The following is a 12,599-nucleotide window of genomic DNA, read 5'->3' on the forward strand; positions in this document are numbered from 1 at the left end:
CTGTTATATCCCTTGCATGTAGTATGGTTCTAACACATTATGGTTTTACAATAAATATTTCTTGATTGAATAACGAGAGTGGTCCGGAGTTTTAGTAGACAGATACCAATCACTACGCTTGGTTTTCTGCCATTCAGCTAGGACTGGACGCTCCGGATTGATATATTTTCACCTCGTGAGGTTGGCAGCCCTTCGACCAGGCCTGCAGGTAGCAACCCATTTATCTGAATGATCTGACTTAGCAGAACCACTGCCGACACGCGTGGCGTGGGTCTCTATGACCCACGAGCAACTGCTATGCCCTCTAGGTAACGAGGTGGAAAGAGGATCTTCAGGGGCCACCAGTATCCCAGGAAAGACGAAAGATTCGTCTTAACCTGGCCTCTGGCAGCACTGTCTACACACTACCTCCTCCTGCGCGCCAAGCCGTTAGTACCACCCGGTCCCACTCGGCTCCACCCACCTGGCGAGCCCGGGTTAATAAACCCTAGTCGCCAGGTTGCGCGAGGCGTTCCTAAGCCCCGCCTCCGGGGCGAGGGCGCCCTCCCCCTCCCAGTTCTGCCTAAACAGTTCCGTTAGCAGCGGGAGGAAAAAAACCGTCCTTCGGGTCCCCGCCTCTCCGCTCCCAACGCTTTACTCCCTACTCCCCTTGCGACCACTACACACAGCTACGGAGGCCCCTAAAGTACAAATATCCCCCAGGCACTGCCATAGCCTGATAGATTTTGTCCTTGTTACTTCATCCCGTTCCAGGGCCCTGCGTTCTGCTTTTGTCAGGAATTCGAGCTCCTGCGTTTCTTCCGGCGGCAGGAACTCTAACGCTTTTCACGGAAGTAAAGTTGTTTTGTTGGCTTTTTTTTTGCGGGGGGAGGTGGCTTTTTTTTTTTTTTTTTTTTTGGCCGCTGGGGCTGCCCGCATTCCTTCCCTCCCACCTCGCGGAATTGTGGCGGGAGGGGGAGGAGAAAGTCAAAGCGCCTGCGCGGAGAGGCCGCTTTCCATCCGGGTCCCCGTCCGTGCGGTGCAGCAGGTCGGTAGGCGGGAAATGGCGACTGGCTGAAGGAGCTGGTTCTGTTGCTGCTGCGGGCTAAGCGGGAAAGACACCACGCGTTGCGCAGTCGGGACCATCGCCGGAGCCTGAGGACACTTCTCTGTCGTCACAGTTAGGTAATCCCACTCGTCCAGACGCTGCCGCTGCTCCCAGTCTTAGTCCTCCTCTTCCAGGGCCGTCTGCCGGGATCTCCTCCCCTTCTTAACCGGGTTCTCCAGCGGCTGCGGCGCCTTGGTAGTCATGCACTGTTGGCGCCTCGTACGTCCGCTGTATGGAGCCGCTCTTCTCTGGACTTTCCCCTGGGAACAGAAAGGGAGCTCACTTCCCGCCACCTTCGGCTCTCAGGCTGCGGCCTGTGTTGTGATTTCTGGGGTTAGATTTCACTTTGCTACCCACCCCCATCCCGATCTCACGTTCGTAGTCCCAAAACCTGTGGTCGTCCCTCCCGGTAATTGGGTTAGATCAGCTTTTCTAACCTTGACCCGTCTGACGTTTTAGGCATTTCATTCTTTCTAGTAGGGTGCTTTTGCGGGGGGAGGGCGTTGCTCTATCTCAGTTTTTATAAATACCTTTTGAGGATCTGGAAGAAGAGATTTCACTAAGTTCTGTTTGTCTACTGTTAAAATGTTGAGTTGACATTGTTAACTTTTTCAAATTAAGAGTGGTGGTAAAGAACAGCCCATGTGGAAGGCCTCTGGTTTCTGTAGTGGTCAATTAAGGGTGAATCTTACTGTACTTCGTATTCTACACTTTCTTTGGGTATCAAATGCCTGTATAGATGCTTATTTTTGTATTCTTGACTAGAATTCCATGGTAAATAATTGTATAAGTAAATCGTCTTTATTTACTTCTCACTTGAGTGGTGGCTGGAGGTGTGAAGGATGTTAAGCACTTTAGAGTACCTTAGGGAAACCTACAGAGATACTGCTCGTAAACTGCACTAAGATCCTGAAATGAAATGTACTTGGTAGATGTTCCTCCAAGGCAGGGATTTACCTTTCCAATGCTAATAAGGCAATACCAAGATTACTGCCTAACATAGGTATACAATTAGTGACTTAAAAGATTTATCTTCGTAATTTTCAGGTTGTAGATTTCTTTATATACTCTCTCCCCATTCTTTGCCAAGTTTTAAGTTTTCGTTTGTTGTCCAGCTGTTATCCTTATAAAAGCAAGGAAATGGCTAAAGCTACTTTTATTCTTCCTTCTTGTTCTTTTCCACATTGCAGACCAGTTGTCCATAAAGAGAAGTAATAAGGAGACTGTTGGTATTTTTCAGAATTTGTTTTTCAATATTGTTGAATTTGGGGCCTTTGTAGTTTTTTTTTTTTTAAATTAGTTAAATTAAGTTTTGAAAATGTGGTTCACATTACACGTCATTTGATGTTTGTAACTCAAAGGCTTTCAGCTCTCTAGGTTCAGTTTAAAAGACTTCACTATTGTTTGCATATTAGGATTAAATTTCATTAATAAACAGGAACACACAAACATTATTACAATTGTCATTTAGTAGATTCCCCCCCAAGGTCATAAAGAAAGTCAAGGCAAAATGTAGCTCTTAGGTGAAGCAGTCTTCTAGGATTGTGTTGAACTTCATACTTATCTTCAAAACCAAAAGAACAGGGGGTGGGAAGTGGAGGTGAGGGCATACTGGATACTTGCTCAGTCAATTTGTTTAAAAAATAGGGCCAAATATTTGACTTAAAAGGATGTAAAATAAATTATTGGTCTAGTGTAGGTTTTATCTGTACTTTAATGATCTTTTTGGGTAGTTTATGAAGCATTAATGTTTTAAATAAAATTTGTTTTACGGATAGCTGAGTGAGCACTGTTTGTAGACTTCGTCTTCAAGAACTCTTCCAAATTGTTTTAATTCTTCATTCATTTGATTCTTTTAATATTCTTCCCAGTATACTTTGAAAGGCTGTGAAAGCTCTAAGTGGTATAGTCCTTAACCTTTGTGGACTTGTAGCTGTACAGAAGTTCTAAATAGGATTCCATAGAAAAACCAAATAGAATTGGTGGGTTTTATAGTATTCTACGTAGTGTCTCTTGGACACTTCATTTGAGCTAGTAAGGTTATTCTTTTCTCACTATCAAGAAATTAAGAATTAGGGGTGTTTTATCTTTCTGAAATTCATCTAACTGATCCGATGTTTGAGATTTCTGGTCAAGAGGATTCCTCACAAGATTATTATATTAGCAGAATCCATCCAGTTCTGATTTTAAAAAAACCTTGGCTCTTTTGTTCAGAAAGGATGTTCTAGACTCGAGACTTGTAACTATAGGATTAATTGCAGATTGAATAAAATGGTATAAATTTATCTCATTCATAAGAGATTTTTCGATTAATGCGATAAAGAAAAAGTGGTTTGTCTGAATAAACAATATCTAACTAAATTGTAATTTACTGAGTTGTTGTGAAAGCATAAAGTAGAAAAGACACTTTAAGTCATAAATACCAAATGTTCTAAGAAGACCTCATATATGATATTCTCTAAGTAATTCTTTTGTGTAGGTTACCTGACCATTTTAAGTGGATTGGCTACAGGGGTCATTTGCTCTACTTTGAAGATGAGAAGATTTAACAGAGATGGGACTTAAGATAAAACCGTACAACTTTTAGTTTCCACTTTACATTTGCCATGAGACATATATCTAAGCCAGACATATATTCACTACTGGTTTATGACTACATTAATTTTTAATTTAAATTGTATTAAATTATAATTGGATCTACATTACAAATAGGTGGACTAGGTGGTTGACTGTGTGGTATAATCTGAGAATTGCCAATGCCAAACTTTATTTGTGTCTCTCCTTTGTGTTATGGAATTCTTTCTAAAATGTTTCATTTAAAATTACAAATTCTCTGGAAGGAAAACTTTAAACTATTGCCTTTTATTGGCAATATTAGCACAGATTAGTTTATCAAATAAATTTGCTGATACCACAAACAGGTGAGGGTTCAGAGGCAGTGGAACAACAGAATTAAGCTTCTTTGCATTGGCTGTGATCAGGAGAGGTGTGGCATGTAGGAACATTGTCTGAGGGAGAAAGGCATGGTGGGAGTAGAGTTATAGTGAGAAGCTTGGGCCTCTTGGGGTCCTTTGGGAATCTTGTGAATCTGACTGACAGTAATGAGGAGTGAGACTAAGTGTGGTCCCAAAAAGAATTGTAGGACCTTAAGGACAAACGTGGTTTATAGCTTTGGCCTGCCCTTTTGTTTATTTACCTCATCTGCAGGTCCCCATTTAGTATGATATTTTTAGAAAAGAGTGAAGGAAAACACTAAAATGCCATTGAAAAAGAAAGTGTTGTAAAATATTTACATAAAAAGTCTTTTAACTTTAATATAAGGTCACAGTAGGCCAGTTAACTATATTAGGGACCCCAGGTTTTATGGTAATCATAGGCTCTCCTATATTCATTTAGAGAAATTATAGAAAAGGAAGTTTATCTAGATTAAACATGAATCATCAACTGTGCTTTGACTTGAGGTTCTAGCAGTCAGGTTTCCATAATAGCTATAATAATTTTAGGACAAGGAACTGTGTTTATTACTTTGATTAAAGAAACATAAAATTGTTCTAATAGAAGGCACTTGAATACTTCAGAAATAATTGGGATTATACTTAGTAATAGTGGCTTATATATAGTTTAGGAAGAATGTTTTCTTTCTTTGGACTAAATACTTCTATATGGAGAAATTGGAAACTAAAAAGGCAGAATCATTGCTAAAAATAAATAAGAAAGGGATATTAAGAATCTGTTAGCATCATGACATGATATTTTAAGTTTCTCGTGTTGACCAGTTAAAGTAATGTTTAAGTAGGAATTCAAAATATATTTTATTAAAAGAAGAGTATATTATTTGTTAAAGAAAAATATACAGAACCAATAAGTATCTTTTCAGTTGAGAACAACTATGATTATTTGTTTCAGTAATAATTGCTTTCTTTCTGATATTCCCCAAATATATATGATTATTCTATTGAGTTGAAATTGATTAACTTCACACTGACTTTACAAGTACCTGCTTTAGTGTATTTTGTTAAATAAGATAATTATACAGTAAAATCCTTTAATTTTCTGATGTACTGATAAAAATTATTTGAAAAATATAATCACATTTCAAACAATCATGCATTTTTCCCTCATTGGTAATATACCATTTTACTTTATTTTATTTTACTTTTTTAGTAGTAGCAAACAAGAGGGCACTTCTGTTAGAGAATTATGATCTTACCTCCTCTTTGACTAGTAATTTAGATAAAAATTCTTAAAACTCTTCTTAAAACTTTTTGTCTTCGGTTTATTCAATCATAATGATTAGTTTTTCTTTGGTAGGTAGCATTAATAAGAATAGTAGGAAATTATTTCAGGTACTCAAAGATTTTTAATTAATTATTTTTCCTTTTTGCCAACATCTCATTGATTCTTTTATTATCAACTTAATGTGTTCTGAGAGTTCCATATTTCTACTGGCCTGAGAGTAAGTTGAATATAAAATTAATTTTCTTTAAATAGAAGCTTTTATTGAAGGAGTAGTCATATCTCTCCCCTTGCCCAATTTTGGTGAGAACTACTTAAAAAGCATTCTTAGGAAAATTCTGCCAAAATTAACTTCACGTTTTTATTCTTCAAATTTTCTTTAATGTATCCAATAAGTACATTGTAACTTGCATGTATACAGGTAACTCCTGTAAATTTTAAAAATTGCATATATTGGAATATATTCCATAGAAAGGATAGTAATATGATGAAAAGTGATACACTGGAGTGACAGGTTTCCTATGTGCTTTTTTTTTTAATCTCATTAATAGCTTTTTAATATGATTTTTTAAATTTTATTATTTCTTTTTGGTTGCATTGGGTCTTTGTTGCATTGCATGGGCTTTCTCTAGTTGCGGTGAGCGGGGGCTACTCTTCACTGTGGTGCGTGGGCTTCTCATCGCGGTGGCTTCTCTTGTTGTGGAGCACAGGCTCTAGGCTCGCAGGCTTCAGTAGTTGTGGCTCGCCGGCTCTAGAGTGCACGCTCAGTAGTTGTGGCGCACAGGCTGAGTTGCTCTGCGGCGTGTGCGATCTTGCCGGACCAGGGCTCGAACCCGTGTCTCCTGCATTGGCAGGTGGATTCTTAACCACTGCGCCACCAGGGAAGCCCTCCCATGTACTTTTGACAAGTTTCTAATGAATATTATAGTACTCAGTTCTTATGAATTCATAACTATATTTTTTCTAAAATAGCACGTTTTGTTATAAAGTTTTATTGGTATGAATTTCTTTCATGCTGTGTAATAGAATACTTCTTTTTACAAGATGTGTACATTATACTTACTGCAGTTAGTTAAAATTAGAACAATCTCCAAATTACTGTTGCTTTAAAGCTTAGGTGAGAGAAATAAAAGTCTGTCCTCAGCAGAAGTACATACTGTCTCATTCGGTACATAACAAATATTGATTTTGCCCTAATGGTATTTCTGCTGAGTACATGCAAAGTTTTAAGTTGGGGTCCTGATAATAGTATTTTAAAACATGTATGTGAGTGGCTGTATTTTCAGTGATCAACAAACGAAATAATGCCATCTGTAAAAAATCATTTCATATTTTCATTGAGCATTTTAGTCATCAATAATCTAACAACCCAGAGAAAATTAATTGACCATGGTTTTAGAAAAAACTTTTTTTTTTTTGGTTGTTGTTCATTGAAGAAAACTTTAAGAGGAAAAAGAGCCATAATTTTATCAACCCAACTCAATAGCAGTTTTTTTCCCAAATATTTTTGATTATGTTTATAGTTAGTAGTTTTTGAAGAATTCCATTATCTAGTTTAAAAAAGGAGAGAAAGTTATGTATCACATAATAATAACCTGAAAAGACCACTTTATCACATACTTTGTTGGGCAGGGTTCAGGGAAAAGAATCTCCCTGTCTTGGAGTTGATGCTTTATATAATCCTCCTCTACTTAATCCTCCTGCCCTATTTGACTTTTGACTTTTATTAGGTGATAAGTGGGAGGGACCAAGAAATCTCTTCTTTCTGTAAAGTCATTCAATGAAGGGCTTGGGAAAGTAGTAAAGGAAGGAGAGTAAAAGTGGACAGTTGTAGTATCTGAACCTGTTGATTTCAGATTATTCAACTGGAAATATAGTGAAAACAGATACTGATACTTTTGTCATTTGGTGTCAACTAAGGCAGTGATTTTTAGCTTTTTCTTTCATGAGTGTAAATTGAGTAGTGATACCATTTATAATAGAATATAAATTAACAAACTCAGAAATTTAGAGCTAGAGGAGACTAAAAGGGTCGTCTAGTCTTTGTTTCCTTAATGATGAACGATCTGAAGACTTTTTAACATGTAGTAAGTGTTGGTCTTAATTAGGGTGCTTCTAGATAAGTTGTATGTGATAGAAGGATGAAAACAGCTCAGATTAATTAATGACTCATCTCCTGTTGTGACAGCTCTCTTTTTAGGTAAAATTTACATGTAGTAAAATGCATAGATCTGAAGTCCAATAACTTCTTTTGCTGTTGAGGAAATGAAATGCTAGAATGATTGCATGACTTAATTAGTGTCTAATCAGTGTTACAGCTAACTAGTGATAGATTCAGGACTGATACCTCCCAGTCCAGGGGCTCTTCCTCTAGTAACTCCCTCAGGAGCCTACTCCAGAACTTTGCATGCATATTTTCTTTATATAGGCAATTTATAACTTATATATACCTAAATTTTATGGGGAAACCCAGACTTTGTTGCCTTTAAAGTTTGATTTGTGATCTTTTTACAATTTTCTTATTCATATTTTTTTGTCCACTTTCGTTTCCCTTTTCTCTCTTTTATTCAGCAAAAATTTGTTTGAAAGAATGCACATTAGATTAGTCCTAGATAATTTGTTAAGAATCCTTCATATATAATGTGCTGTTTTGTTGTTTTGATAGAAAATTGTGTACTCAAGACCTCAACAGCGAATTATCAACTGAGTTTATGCTTGTATCATTATTATAATCTTGTTAGCACAAGACAATTTGCAGCCATAGTTGTTGGCATCAAATATTGCTTGGGGTCAGGGATTTTGTGAAAAGGAAGGAAATCTTATGAGGAAGGAATATTTTTAGTTTTATTCTTGCTCTTTTTGTGAGCAAGAATTGATTACTGCAGTGAGGATTTTGTGTTTCAGTGACATATTTTTTTCCCTATTCTCTTGTCTCTTTGAGGGAAATGAGAAAAATTATAGTTCAGTTCAACAAAGGTTGAGCTTTCATGTGTACCGGGTTGTTGGAGTTACAGATAAGATCTCTGCCTTCAACACTCTTACAATTTAGTGCAGTTAAAGATATATAAATAGATTATTTCAGTACGATTTGTTAAAAGCTAAGGAGAGATAATCACCAGTTTACACAGGCATGGACATGTGGGGGTGGTTACTTATTGGGGTGCATGGTACTTGGGCTGAGCTTTAAATGATGAGGATAAGAATTAGTTGAAAGGAAGGAATATTTGAGGTATAGAGAAAAAGCAGAAGCATGATACAGCAGTGTGGGCAAGAAACTATTATTACTGGAGTGCAAAGAGTGAGGCAGCAAATAGCAGTGAAAAAAGACTTGGAGAGGTAGATCTTGGAGGGTTTTATATATATTGCTAGAGTTTAGTCTTTATTTTGAAGAGAGTTCGTGGGATGGAACAGGCAGATTTGTAGAGTGCAGAGGATGGATTTAAAGGGGGAAGACTGAGAAATATTTTAGAGGTAGAATCATGAGGATTTGGTGATTGTAGGGGACAAGGGAGGGGAAGAATGACTAGGTGTTTAGGATGGCTTCTGGCTTCATTGATTAGGCAGATTACTTGTGATTAAGAATATAGTAGAGCCGGGGGGGCGGGGGGCGCTTCCCTGGTGGCACAGTGGTTAAGAATCCGCCTGACAATGCAAGGGACATGGGTTCGAGCCCTGGTCCGGGAAAATCCCACATGCCGCGGAGCAACTAAGCCTGTGTGCCGCAACTCCTAAGCCTGTTCTCTAGAGCCCACGAGGCTCAACTACTGAGCCTGCATGCCACAACTACTGAAGCCCACACACCTAGAGCCACAACAAGAGAAGCCCCCACAATGAGAAGCCCACGCACCGCAACGAAGACCCAATGCAGCCAAAAAAAAAAAAAAGCTGAGCTCATTTTATTTAAAAAAAAAAAAAAAAAAAAAAGAATATAGTAGGGGGACTACCCTGGCGGTCCAGTGGTCAAGACTCCACAATTCCAATGCAGGAGGCTCGGGTTCCATCCCTGCTCAGGGAACTAAAAAGGAATACAGCAGGAAATATACAAAAGGAAGAGCAGGTTTGGGAATAGGGGTGGGATAGGAAAGGTGAATTCAGCCTTGGGTAAGTTGAATTTGAGGTACAGAGTGAAAGTGTTGAGAAAGCTGTTGGATGATAGTCTGAAATTTATAGATGATACAAAAGCTAGAAGAATTAATGTTGCAATTTGGAAGAGGCACCCACGCCCAATCTTTTTAGCTGGGCTGCAGATACATAGAAAGCAAACTTAATTGCTTGGTTTTAAATTGCTGAACAATCAGCTTTTTCTATTCCTGAGGTGAGATCTGGTTCAAATGTTGAAAAATGGAAATGTTTTACATTATATACTCGCCCCCCAATGTCATGAGTTCTTAAGCTTAAAATGTTGTTGCATCCATTGCTATGTTTGTTTTGTGATGTAATCTACTTAAATTGTATCTACTTCATTCATTAGTAGTAGATTTATTTCCCTGATGTACTCATTTCCCAATCTTTACTTGTATTATTCTATTTTTACTGGTAATAGAAAAGAATTTATCTAGTAATGGAGCTCTAAAGAACCTAGAGGATTGTTAATTTCTAACATAAGTAGTAGAGTTAGCAAGATGAGGCTGTATATGTATGTGTGAAACTCTTCCTTTTATATTTTATGTTTAGGTAATAAAATTAGACTATTGCAGATATTATGTAGGCAATTTCTGATCAGTACTTGGCCCAATTGGTATGTATTGTTTTTGGTTTTGGTCAGGTAATGCTGGCCTCATAAAATAAGTTGGGAAGTGTTCCCTTCTGTTTTCTGGAAGAGTTTGTTGTTTGTTTTGTTTTTATTAAGATGTTTGGTAGGATTCTCCAGTGAAGTCATCTGGGTCTGGAATTCTCTATGTTGGAGACTTTTCCTGCAATTTAATTTTTTTTAGATATGGGGCTGATCAGGTTATCTTTTGTTTTTTTGGTTATAAATTTATTTATTTATTTTTGGTTGCATTGGGTCTTCGTTGCTGCACGTAGCCTTTCTCTAGTTGTGGCGAGGGGGGCTGTGTGTGGGCTTCTCATTGCGGTGACTTTTCTTGTTGTGGGCTCTAGGTGCATGGGCTTCAGTACTTGCGGCACGTGGGCTCAGTACTTGTGGCTCACGGGCTCTAGGGCTCAGGTTCAGTAGTTGTGGCTCACGGGCTTAGTTGCTCCACAGCATGTGGGATCTTCCTGGACCAGGGATCGAACCCATGTCCCTTGCATTGGCATTCGGCCACCAGGTAAGTCCCTTTACAGGTTATTTTTGTTGGATGTAAAATCCTTGGTTTACATGTTCTTTTTTTTTGGGCGGGAGGTGGGGCTGCGTTTGGTCTTAGTTGCTGCATGTGGGCTTTCTGTAGTTGCAGCGAGTGGGGGCTACTCTTCGTTGTGATGTGTAGGCTTCTCACTGTGATGACTTCTCGTTGCGGAGCATGGGCTCTAGGCGCGTGGGCTCAGTAGTTGTGGCTTGCAGGCTCTAGAGCGCAGGCTCGGTAGTTGCGGCGCACAGGCTTAGTTGCTCTGCAGTATGTGGGATCTTCCTGGACCAGCGCTTGAACCCATGTCCCCTGCATTGGCAGGCGGATCCTTAACCACTGCGCCACCAGGGAAGGCCAGTTTACATGTTCTTTCCTTGATTATTTTATTTTAAATATTTTACTCAATTTTTTTCTGGCATAAAGCGTTGCTATTGAAAAATTTAGAATAGTCTCATATTCTGTCCATTATAAAGTCACTTAGTGTATGCCTAAATCAGGGGTCTGCAAACTACTGCCCATGGGCTGACTGCCTGTGCTTGTAAACACTTTTTTTGTACACAGCTATGTCTGTTCATTTACATATTGTCTTTGGCTGCTTATGCTATGCAATGCCATAGACAATTTGGAAACCAGTGAGCATGGCTGTGGACACTGGACATTGATATTTGAATTTCATATAACTTTCACCCTATGGTTTGTAAGCCTAAAATATTTACTCTCTGATTCTGTAAGAAAAAGTTTGCCTATGTCTATCTTGCCTATATGTCCAAAGAATTTTTCCCCCATTTCTTAAAATTCAGTAATTTAAAGTTCTAGTAGCTCATACTAGACTGTCTTGGTATTTGTCTTTCTGGGTTGCTATTCTCATGTCTGTGTCTTTCAATACATGGTTTCAGACTTTTGTTTCTGGAAAGTTTTCTTGTTGTACTTTTGAGTGTCTGATCTTTGACTCTCTTCAATATTTGATCAGTTTTTCTTGAATCTGCATTTTTTTAATGTTTAGAAATATGTCTTCTTTTTTCTATCTGTTGTGTTCATTTACTTCTTTGTTCTTTTTTCTTTAGTCTTCATTTATGAAATAATTTTTTTTTTTTACTTTTTAATTTTTTTCTGACTTCTGTCACTTTATCCCCACCCCCCTGAATTCCAGTTAAATTTGTTCTTATATTAGTGGTTTTAACCTTTCCTTGGAAGTGGTTTATAGTTGCGATCTGTCTTTATGGGGTTACTTTTTGTAATTTTATTGTTTGTAGGAAATTAGGGATTTTATTCTGCTTCTCTTTTTTTTTTCTTCTTCTTATGATAACTATATGGGCTCTGGTCTGATTTCTGTTACTTTTTAATGTGAAATTTGTTTTCCTAAACTTTTAGAAGGAGCTTTGGTTAAAGATAGGTTTTGGCTTAAGTGGAACTTTCTGTTGTTTTCTTATAGTGTTTGAAAATATGGAGGACTGCTCTCTGAGATTGCTTAGTTTATGTTCCTCTTTCCGTCTTTTTCTAGTATTCTGTTTGCTTTTCTCATTTGATTCTGTCCTACTCTGTTTTGACTTTATTCGGCAGTTTCCTCGTATTGAACCCTGTCAGTAGCTCTCATAGTCAGGATTTTTATTCTTATTTTTTAATGGAAAATATCAAACATATGCACAAAGTAAACAATGGTATCGTGAATCTCCATATAACCATCACTCGGTTTTAGTAGTTATTAACACTTTGTCTGTCTTCTTTGATCTATACCTCCACCCACTCCTACCTGGTTGGTTGTTATTCATAAGAACTTTTTATAGGTGTTTATTTAGGTAAATTTTATATACTTTGAAATACATAGATCTTAGCTGTAAGTTTTGACAAATCTACACCCGTATCACAATATAGGACATTTCCTTTCCTCAAGGCAACTTTTATTCTGATTTTTTTTTCTCCTTAGATTATTTTTGCCTCTGCCTTTTTAATGCCATCACCAAATGCATACTCTTTTGTGTCTGCCATTG

The 12,599-nt window shown here is 37.9% G+C and overlaps 1 protein-coding gene across 1 annotated transcript in view; it reads left to right on the forward strand.

Annotated features, from left to right (window-relative positions):
* The first annotated feature begins 989 nt into the window (after positions 1-989).
* The window catches only part of CTDSPL2 (CTD small phosphatase like 2), a 67,899-nt gene continuing 56,289 nt past the window's right edge, over positions 990-12,599 (forward strand). The window contains exon 1 of the mRNA XM_082681971.1: positions 990-1,164. The gene's annotated coding sequence lies outside the window, so the exon portion shown is untranslated. The remainder of the gene's footprint in view (positions 1,165-12,599) is intronic.

Source organism: Grampus griseus, assembly GCF_964374135.1.
Source record: "Grampus griseus genome assembly, chromosome: 2".
Taxonomy (NCBI): domain Eukaryota; kingdom Metazoa; phylum Chordata; class Mammalia; order Artiodactyla; family Delphinidae; genus Grampus; species Grampus griseus.